Here is an 11,931-nt window from a genome sequence, read left to right as displayed (position 1 = left end):
TATGCAAATTGTTCTTATGAAATAGTATTCAAAGGAAGCTGAAGTGGTTCCTTTCCTGTTGCTTCCAGAATACTCCTTTCATTGGGTCATTTCGTTGCACATTTGCGCAGGGCATCGGCCGGGCTTTCGTTTTTCTTCCAGACACTACCGGTGTCTATCCAATATGTGCCGGTTTTACGACATAAGCTAAGCGTCAAATAATATTTATTCGAGATATAAATCCTGATACACATTTAGAAATCTCTGGTTTATATCAATACAGGAAAAAAGTAAGCACAAGAACAGTTTCGCTAACTTAGGCTATTTGGGACAGCCCACGGTATATAAGATTTTTCTTACTTGCAGCTCTCATTGCTGGCGTATGTTAGAACGTGCCTTTAATAAATACCCAGCGAAAATTATTAACTTGCCGCTCATGTGAACGGCGAATCATAGACTGGGTTAAAGGGATTCTTATTCAAACTAATCCTAGAATAAGAACTAGATCTACTTTTTTTCACTGGATCCATCCAAGAATTTACGGACTTGCGCCCGTTCGCTGCTGGGAAACAGCTGGGTTTTCGTTTAACTTCCCGGTATTACCCGTGCCTGTCCGATTTGTGCCGGTCTTGCGACATAACCACAGCTGCAATCAAATAAGATATTTTTGCGATATTAATAAGGATTATTATTTAGAAATTTGTAGTTGATATTAGTTAAGGAAGAAACATACCATCACAATTCCGTTCACCTATTTGGTACAGACCACAATAGAAAATTATAATAAGTTAAACATTTGTTATGTTTTACATGCATCTCACGTAGTAAGTGTACGTACGTCGGAATGTTTGTTTATTAAAAACAGCTTGCCGCTTACGTGAAAGATTTAAATTCTTATAGTCAAGTAAAATGGTGCAAAAATACTTCAGAAAATGGGAAAAGCACAAAACTTGGTACATAACTACTTTAGAGCAAAACACTAAAAATGAGCATGAGACCAACGCCGAAAAATCCAATATGGCCGAAAAATCCAAGATGGCCGCCATGCATGTATATTTTCAGAAATACCTAATATTATCTATAAAACTTCTATAGACACTTACAGTCATCAGTATAATTAGCTAAAATCACATGTTTGAATAAATTCAAACATATTATGTTAACAAAAATAGCGATCTTCCAACAAAAATGAAAAAAGTTGTCTCCCTTTGATAAAATTTGCTATTAAGCAGAAGAAAAGTCAGAATGCATTTATGTGAGTCATAATTAAGTATATAATGGTAACTGGCATATCAAGAATGTTTAAAATGGCAACAGTCCTGTGCAGAACTTTAAAACAATTGTAAATTATTATAAATACATTCAAACTTCGTTAACTGGAACCCGTCAGGACCGACAAAATGTATTCGAATAATCGGTAGTTTGAGTGATCGAGGAATATATTATAAGGAATTTGGTTGGGACCTGAGGATAGGTTCAAGTGAAGAATGGTGTTCGAATTATCAGAGTTTTAGCGAACGAAGTTTGTCTGTAGTGTGTATTAGTGAATAAATGACATGTGTTTCACTTTGTCATTACTTTCCGCGACTCAGAATTTGTTAGTGTTGCTGTATTCATTTCAATTTATTTACACTAAGAGAACTAATGACACTTTGTAAAAGTATATAATTCATTAACTCTGTTAGTGCGACAGACCATGTGAACATCCCTGGCCCGTCAGACCATCATGATTTCTTTGCGAAAAAGTCATTGCAGGTTGATCAGCGTAATCAAATTTACATTTGCATGTTCCTGTTATATTCTGTTTTTTTGTCAAATTGTAGCACATTGTGCCATAATAACAGTTTTATAGTTTAATGGCATAAGCATATAATGTACAGTCACTTCTGCCCTGATCACTCTCAGACAAAGACCATGGAGACCACACTGCGTCCTGAAAATTTTGACTCGGTGGGGACGGGGGTCAAACTCGAAAAATGTGCAGTTCTATAGTTCATACTGCGCCCTTACAACATCCTTGCCAGGTACTAATTTTCTTACCACGCGCATCTTAACGTCCAATGCGTTCTTACTACATTCTTAGTACGACCAGTCAGATTGCACCTCTCGCTTACCATGCTTTAACCATGCGCTTACCACCTTCTCACTGCGTTCGTCGGCTAATTATAAATACTACGCCACGCGCCTCTTTTTCATTCCTTCTGCAAGTTATATTGTGTCCACATCCACACTCAACAACATTCAAATACAATATACGACAGGCCCTCAACTCCCCCACCACCCCCACGAAGAAATCAGAGCAGTCTTATAGAGAAGCCGTGGTGGAAAATGCAAAGGCAGCTGGAACGGTAAACGAAGGTCCAGAAGTCTACTACAAGCTGCCGGTGCTGCTGAGTCCTTGATTATGTGGCAATTCCTGATGATGTGCGATCTTACCCATTGCTGGTTGAAAACGAAGTGATGGGGAATCGGATACAGTATTCATACTCAATTCTCAGAATCTGAAACAAACACGGTGAGAACCTGTTGCAAACGTGACATAGACATGTTATGCACCGAAAGAACGTATTGATAACCTAATGCGGTATTCTGCAACGTGGCATGGACGTAACATGGTCACAAGCGTAGATAATTTGTTGTGAGAACTCCAATAACATAGCAAGAACGCAATGACAACCCAGTGACAACACAATGAGCACGCCATGCAGTCTATCCCGTCCGCACCACGCTTGTACTATGTCCTACTAGGTTTTAGTTACATTATTATTACGTCCTTATTAAGTTCTTCCTGCTTCCAGATTAGACCACGTCCTCAATACTTTTGTTTTGAACATGTCCAAAGTAACGATCGCGTCCTCTACACTAGTGGAGACCATAAGTATTATGTTCTTATCGGTGTCTACTGTATTCCTTTTACATTATACAACTTACTCCGTCCTTTCATTTTTTGGACGTAGTTGGAACGTGGCTGAGTGTTATGGGTGTATAAATTAGGAGCAGAATCTATCATTTCTAAAAAAATGTGCTCTATCTATTTCTGGACATTTTTACTGAAATTAAAATATACTGGATAAGGACATATTAAATGTGAGTACTTGAGGATTTATCTAAAGAGCACATGTATTCGAAACACAATTTTAATAACTAGTTTTAAGACAACACATATTATGTATTTACCATTTGTAAGGCTATACCACTACACTACCAGTTAGGCAGTCCATTGTAAGAATAACACTGTCTTGTCAAACAAAACTAACCAGTACAGCTCGCGCTTACCGGCGAATCAAGCTTTTAAATGCATTTTCTACACCTTCCTACACACAAACTGTTCATATCATATTTCTGTGGTATAGATGAAGGCTTTCGATACTCTTCTTTACAACAAAACATGTCAAGTAGCTACGGAAGCCTATTAGGGACATTTTGTCTTAGTTTTTATGCATAACCTTTTATGTATGACATATTATGTGTTACGTGTTATCAGTTACCTCTTACATGCTACGTATTACCTCTTAGGTGTTATATCTTGTGTGTTACTTATCAAAAGTTAGATTTGCCTTGTTCTCAATAGGGAAACATAATTGACGGACGTTAACGATTACTGCTTGTGGCACTTTACCTCTTTTGGTGACAACTAGAGCTAAAACTGAAAAAAAAGCTTTAAACGACCTATACCATGAACAGCATGATGGATCTTGATCAAACTCGGTCTGTACCACCAATATAAGGTCATTTCCAAAGTTGTTTCAAAACGCGCAATGGTCCCCTTGAAGGGTTCTCTAGAGCTAAACACAGAAATACCTTTAAACATTTTTTCATGAAGTCTTTTGCTGAATTTCCATTAAACTGTGTCTGTAGTTTAAACACGGGGCATTTGATCCCTTTCTGAAGTCATTAGAGACAGAAATTCAAGCGCCTTTAAACAACTTTTTCTGATGACCACTTGTCATCATAGTATACATATGTAGGCAAGACTATATAACTAGGACAAGGTCATTAGCTCAGTTATTGTGTTTTCTTTTGGCATAGAAATAAGTTACGTTTCGCATACAATTCCATTTTTTGTCTAAAATTCTTGATATATAACTTCGAAACTTTGAACACTTGCTTGCCATCATGGCCACACATTGCCATATAGTGCAAGATATATCTAGATCCACAAATACAGGTAGATTGTTTGTCTTATCTATTTTTTATCTTTTGTCAGATATTTTGAAACTATACTTCCATCAATTCTTCGAATAGTCGAGTGCACTGTCAACCGACAGCTTTAGCTTTTTTTCTTGTTGTTTTATGGGAGACATAAAATTGTTCTTGTCAGTGCGTCTGTCCGAATATATGTCATGTATGTCTCAAAAAGTATTTAACCTAGAGTCACCAGACCTAGGATTGTTATTAAACATGTTACTTTGTACTTCTGGTGTTGTGGTTTGAGTTTACAAAGCCAGATCATGGCTATGACTTAAACAAAATACACTCATTCTAAAAGGAAGTCGGGGTTTTGCTGTTCCTAAAAATAGAGAATGGCTTAAACTGTCCCAAATGGGCATATGCAGTATTATGTATTTCATTAATGCCCAAAATTAGACTCGATAAAACCCATTTCTTATTTCCTAGTGATTCACTTCAGTTTGTTGTCTTGCATGATAATATATTTCATTACTGCCCATCAACAGGCTTAATAAACCCATTTCTTATTTTCTGGGGTTTTTTTTTTTGTTTTTTTTTTGGTTTTTTTTTCTCTCTGTTATCTTGCTGCATTATATATTTTATTACAGATCTTGTGCGTCGTCCGCCCGATTAGCTCAGTAGTTGGTCTATGGATCGCGGGGTCGTGAGTTCGATCCTCGGGCGGGGCGTATGTCCTCCTTGACTATTTGATAAACGATCATTAGTCCTCCACCTCTGATTTATGTGGGGAAGTTGGCAGTTACTTGCGGAGAACAGGTTTGTACTGGTACAGAATCCATGTAAAACTGGTTAGGTTAACTGCCCGCCGTTACATAACTGAAATACTGTTGAAAAATGGCGTTAAACACAGAACAAACAAACAAACAAAAGTTGTGCGTCGTCTTTTGTTAACTGCGCAGTTAGTAATCTCTGAACTAACTTATGTCTGTAATTGAGCACTATATTTATACAAATTGTATACTTTATCTATTATAAAGTACGATAGCCACAATGGAGAGTATATAAGTCCTTAGACATATTAATTAAGATGAAATACCTAATTCCTAATGCCTTTGACATAAGATGACATACCTAATGCTTAATACCTTAGACATAAGATGTAAGATGAAATACCTAATGCAGAATTATGTACATTTTATATATGCAAGAGCTGATAAATAAGACTTAAATAGTAGGAATCCGCAGTTCGCGCTGCACAAATGACTGAAGTTTTCTTCCAGCGTATTTATAACTTCACCAGTATTAAAAGCTATTTAACACCTTACACCAACGTTTAAAAACAAAACATTTATCACCTCGGCAGTTTAGTGTCCCTTTTTTAGCTAAGAATTTCGATGAAAATATTCTTAAAGCGTACGTGCGATTTTTGCTACAAATCAATGTTCTGCGTAAACCCAAGTTAAATTTACATAAAACTTCCCTGAGGCAAACGTCATAGAAGTGTTCCCTAACAAAATCTGTATCATATCCAATAGTTACAGTATCTTTATTTTCACAGATGCAAAGAAAACTGATATGATGAAATGAAAGATATTTTCATTATGTAAATAAGTGATTAAATCAAGATTTTCTTCAACAAGTGTTAATAGCTCTCTATATAGCATCTTGTACATGTATGGAAATTTGAACACTATAGGTTTGAGCAGTCTTATTAGACATTCCGAGTCTTGGCTATATATCTTCCTATGGGAACCACACATTTCACAGCATATATTGACATCTTCTTAGCGTAATTTCTTGCCAAAATCATACCGATCAAATACTTTGGTAACAAAATACATTAGACCATGCGGAATGTAGATTCAAGTTAACAGAGCTATTCGGTCGAACTTTGTGAAAGAAAACTTTATACATTCCACATATCAGTAAAGGATTCTCTTCACGTTTCCCGCTTCACCTCTACCTTACGTGTATAATCTAAGAGATAATAAATAATACGTAACACATAATACATCAAACATAAGAGGTAATGCATAAAAACTATGACAAAATGTCCCTAATAGGCTTCCGTAAGTAGCTGATCAACCATCTGTTCACACAAGGATTAGGGCTGTAGTGTGCATTCCTGCATCGTCCGCTACACCTTTTGAACATACTAAAAAAAGGCTGCCCATTAGGTCGGGCACATATGGGGCTCAGGTGTTCTATAACTTTCCTAAAATTCCAAGTCAAGATAAATAAGGCTGACCAGAGATATCTTTGATATATTGGAACCTTTCTAATAGATTTTGCCTCAAGTGCCTGAGTCTCGTACAAGTAGCTCCTCAAGTGCATTTGCAACCTCGATAAAGGCTGTCGAGGAAGATGTAATTTGTCAAAAATGCTGAATTAAATGCTCTGCACTGCCTTATGCAAGTTAACTAAAGTTGTTGACAATGTCGTGCTTGTGTGTACTGACAAGAGTATCTGACATGTACCTTATTTCAGATTCCAGCTCACTGTTCAGAGTAATATATTTCACAGAATATTATTATTATTATTATATTATTATACCAGATTTATATAGCGCCCTTTTCATGATAAACACGTTCAAAGGCGCTTTACAGCAACTGCAGCCACACAGGGCGCGAAATCATCCTCTACTAGTACAGACACAGAGCGATCTGACCAGAGGGACAGAGTGAGACAAAGCCCCTACAGAGAGATCAGAAATCGGATACAGGCTTGTCCGGCTAACTTAGCCTAGCTCGTTGCGAATAGACAGCCTGGTTCTTTAACGTGCCCAGTGTATAGCACTGATACACGCAAGGATTGCCTGGGTTCCTGACCAGTACACCTCTAGCTGGGTGGGAAACACTGAAAAGCGTTTCTGAAAATTCCCGAGTAACTGCCGGGGATCGAACCCCGACCTCAGGATTGGAAGGCCAGTGTGCAAACCACTGAGCTATCCGTCCACAGAATAGTGTTGTCCGTGAAAGCAACTTTTATATTTTCAGCCTTACTCTTCTTTGTTATACCCCAGTCACACATACGGCGCGGATAGCTACGTCTAGCTACGGATAGAAACGTAGTAATTCGTATCGGTCCGTATCGATCCGTACCTGAGCCGTACCTTAAAGTAGTAACCCGTATCAATCCGTACCAGTCCGTACGGCTCAAGTACGGATCGATACGGATTACTACGTTTTTATCCGTAGTTAAACGTAGCTATCCGCGCCGTATGTGTGACTGTGGTATTACACAGTTAGCATTGCATATCAATGATTATGTGATCAATTTATTATGCAGATATTGTGACTGCGGGTGCATGATAAGGAACGTTGTTTCATTTGATCCTACTAGCCTGTCGCTATAATCTGTTATTGCATTTCAAAGTCCCAAACCGAAAGGGGTAGTTGTCATACTTGGTGTCATAGGAACTACAATTTTATATAGAAACTAAGTTAATTGACCTTCACATTCTCCATATTACTTATCATCTATAAACAAGGTTTCATAAAGAAGTATTTAGAATTTGCACTTTTGAAGTTATTGAAGAATCCGCCATTTGCGAATGATGGACAGACATACAGACGGACAAATTGATATACAAAAGGAGAAAATAAGATAACAAGCATGTTTTCAATTTTTCCCTCTGCCTATGTAAAATTTCTCAAGAAACAATCTCTGCTTGTTTTGAAGAAATGCAGGATGACACTTCTTGTCATATTCGTGCACTATTTGTTGCCATAGCAACAACATTTGTTGCCATAGGAACAAATTTAAATGACATTGGCATTCTCCACATTACCATCTATCCATGTACCACGTATCGTGAAAAAATCTGCTTAGTTTTAAGGATATTGCAGTATCCAACTTTGCATGCAACCCATAAGCTCTCCTCTGGCTAAACACTGGTAAGGGAATACCAACAATGTTTCAATATGCTGCTGTGGAGGGAATGCAAGTAAAATAATATATATTACATATACTAAAACAAAATATCCTTTAAAATATGAAACCCACACAATGATAATATTAAACTAAAGATCAAAGGCTAGATTTTAGCCGTTACCATGGAAACAGAAAGAAATAACATCATTTGAATTGTTATTTTTGCATTTGATGCAAATTTAGGATTTATTTTATCATATACATTTATATTTGGTGCATTTTAGGGATGAATGTAAATATAATAACCTTTCTGTAGAATCTTGTAAGGTAAATATTGAATTTTGGCGGCCATTTTGGAAAATGGCCGCCTTATCGGCCATCATGACAGATTTCAAATGGGTCCCATGAAAAAAATGTTGTTTTTTTTCTTTAATAAAAAGCTGTGCCAATTTTGGTGCTTTTCCCATTTTCTGAAGTATTTTGGCATTTATTGTTACGAATCGATCGGACTATTACGGATTGTGTTAAACGAATTGCCAATTTTTAGGTAAAGTCGCAATATTGAGTGGGCCATATGCTGATGTTAAAGCAACTATTGCCAGAACACATTTTTAATCTTTTTTATGCCTTCACAAATTAGTTAATAAGATATAACTGGATAAAGAAAAGCCTCTATTACGAACTTGAGAAACAGTAAATAAATGTCAATATAAAAATAACTTTACATAATAGAGAGGATATTACATGATTGACTTTTAATATCAAATTTATTAAACGAGTTGAATAAAATGATTTATTCTTTTTACTAAAAAAAAACAAGTCAGTTTGACAAACGTCGCCTCTTACTATAAGCGATGTCGACGTCACAGCTTTGTTACACTAGTGTATTATCATTTTTATGTAATGCCTTTATTACACTCCCGCGATGTCAAACATGTGATATCAATGGATACACCAAAATTTTGATAAATGAACCAACAGACACACTCATTCTAACGTAATCTATTTTAAGTGCCCTTAGTTTTTCCTCATGTATTATAGTACTGGATATAAGACATCTCTGAGATTTCTTAAAATGTTAGAGGGAAAGAAGAAAGACATCATAAGAATGTGCATTCAACACGTGCACTGACGTTTTTCTTTAAAGAAATAAATATTCAAAGCTTCCACGTAAGCTAGATAGATACAAACGCCTAGGTTACTCTAACGAACATCTCACTTTATCATGCATATCTAGTAAATAACTGACCTAGTGGGCCTATCATAATCGGAGCAAACAGATGCGCTTCAAATAATAATATTTGCTAGTGCCTTCTCTTTAATATTTTATAGTATTGATTGCAGGAAAACTGAATGGCAGTGTAACTTTTATCCTTTAAGGGGACGCATATTGCTACATTCACAGTTCATACAGAAATGAGGAAGGGGTGCATATTCAAGAAATTGATGGTGGGAAGATAAAAAACATATTCCTAAACTGATATAATACTGATGGACACCTGTAATATTCAGTACTTTGTGGATAAGGGTGTGGTACTATGAATGTAGTAGGAAAACAGAGGTCTTTGTGAAAGTATATTCAACAAAAAATATTTAGCTTTTGTATAAGGAAAAAAACAGGTTTTTTACAATACCAGTGTCACAATTAATGTTGAAGGGATGAGATTTTCTTTCTAACGCACCAGGTTTGCTTAAAATGTAAAAAATTAACGCCACGTCATTTCAACTCGCGATGGACGCCATCTTTCTCATTGATAAAAAATGTAAACAAAAAAAATCAAAGTGGGAATAGCATTGCAAGGGCATAACATGATATTCTACACAATGAATACCTTAGAACAGATATCTAAGATGCTACACAGGTCTGGTTGGTTAAATGCATAATGTCGGTCACTTGAAATTGATCTTGAAAAGGTGGTTAATTTTAGTTTATTATATGGTTCTTAATTTTCCCACGACTTCTCGGCGATTCACTGCAAAATGTATTACTGCGCCGGACGAAAAGTAACTCTAATAAACAACGGGAGACAACTTAGGTGTCAGCACGTGTATGATTTTTTAAAAAAAAACGTCGATGATTATAATTTCTTATCAAATAACGAATCCTATTCAAATATTCGTCTTTAATATCAAAAAATTATTAATTTCTATGGACATTTATCAAAAAATATTACTTACAGTGGACTACTTTGCGCATCAAACTCGTTTCCGCTTCAGTTGTGAGGCACTTTCGTTATACTTTTTGACAACAATAACAAAACACAAAATGAATCAATAAAGTCACTTATAACCCGACTGCTATCTAGATCAGTGTAAGTGTAGTTGTTGTTACAACATTATACTTGTTCATTACGTTATGGGATAAAGGTTTTCTTGAACGGCATAAACAATTTATTTCGTTTAGATGATATTGCATTTACAACTTGTCTGACCGCGTTTTTACGTGAATGACAGCAGTCTCGTGCAACTCGTGCAAACAGAGTTATGAAAAGTATGGTGGAGAATTCAATGACAAATTATAAATGACATTAAAGTGAGGATAACTCTATTTTCGTCCAGTTTTGATCATTGACATTCCTGCTGTGTATTAGTAATAAGTTTAGAATGTTACTTTTGCACATTGATTTGACATCTCAACCAAATTTCATACCTCATTTTAGGGATTTTTAAGACAATACATTTTCAAAAGTCTGTTGAATGTGTTTTTATATTTAAGTGCATTGTAGTTCATGAATACCAAGTTGAAAATTAATAATTGAACCATTTCTAGACCCTTATTGTAAGCCACTCGACTTATGTAACGATAAATGTTTAATGTTTTAAGGGGAATATACTCTTAGTTTTGGAATGTGGCATTCCTTGACAATCATATCTTTTCATATGCACTACTTTTTAAACAAACTAAATAATGTGTTTTAGCTTACATATGCAAAATGAAAATAAAGACAGTGAATTAGAATCTGTAGGATATTGATAAATGTTTTGACAAGGTAAAGCACTATTATTTTCGCACAAATATATTAATTGTTGACTTTGAATGTACACAATAAGTCGTATGTAATTCAACAATAACTTTCTTGTTTGAGTTTTTCTCATTTTTATTTTCGTGAGCAATTCTTTGTGTACTTATAACAGTTGAAACAGTATCCATTCCATGTACTAAAACTGTACTTTTTTGCAGGAAAATTTTGTCATACCCCACCCACTTTTTTCTAATTTCAGAATCTGTGTCCCCTTAACACGAAAACCATCGCTTGCCATTTTTTATATTAGAAAATACATCGTATGTATACAGAGTAAACAACGGAATAATAATACCTGGTGAAGTTGTGTCTTGTAATGACACTCTGCCAATCATCCTTCTTGTCAGTGACATTGGGGGAACTCTATTATAGAACATTAAATAGATTGGAATTTTCCAAATGAAGAGAAGCTGAGTTTTCGGTAATATAGCAGTATTACTGTGGTAACTAGCGTATATTGCCATCATGGTTCTTTAAATATTAGGCAAAGATGTAACAATCCTTGGCAATTTCATTGATTGTTTTCATTTAATGACAAACTAGGCAACCTAGTGATAGAGCATCCGCTTTGAGGCCGTGAGGTTGTGGGTTTGCTTTCTACTCATACTAAAGACGTAAGGACTGGTCGACCAAATGTCAGTTTAATGTGATCGGATTGGGTATCATGACACGTGTCATGATATTCCAATGAGGCAGCACTATAAATTTAGACTTTGTGTTCATTGCTAAAAGAAGACATGGTTATATATATATGAGTTTGTTGAAAAATACGATAACAAGCGGACACGCACGCACGCACGCACACTCACATATTATATATACAGTCGCTCACCAAACGCTCGAATTAGATTGTGCGTTTACAGTATACATTAAGTATTGAATTTAATAATATAACCTTACACTATAGTTAAATTTTGAATTGCTG

This window comes from Mercenaria mercenaria, chromosome 19 (assembly GCF_021730395.1).
Source record: "Mercenaria mercenaria strain notata chromosome 19, MADL_Memer_1, whole genome shotgun sequence".
Classification (NCBI taxonomy): domain Eukaryota; kingdom Metazoa; phylum Mollusca; class Bivalvia; order Venerida; family Veneridae; genus Mercenaria; species Mercenaria mercenaria.
The sequence above is the reverse complement of the archived record's forward strand: the minus strand, read 5'-3'. Positions refer to the sequence as shown.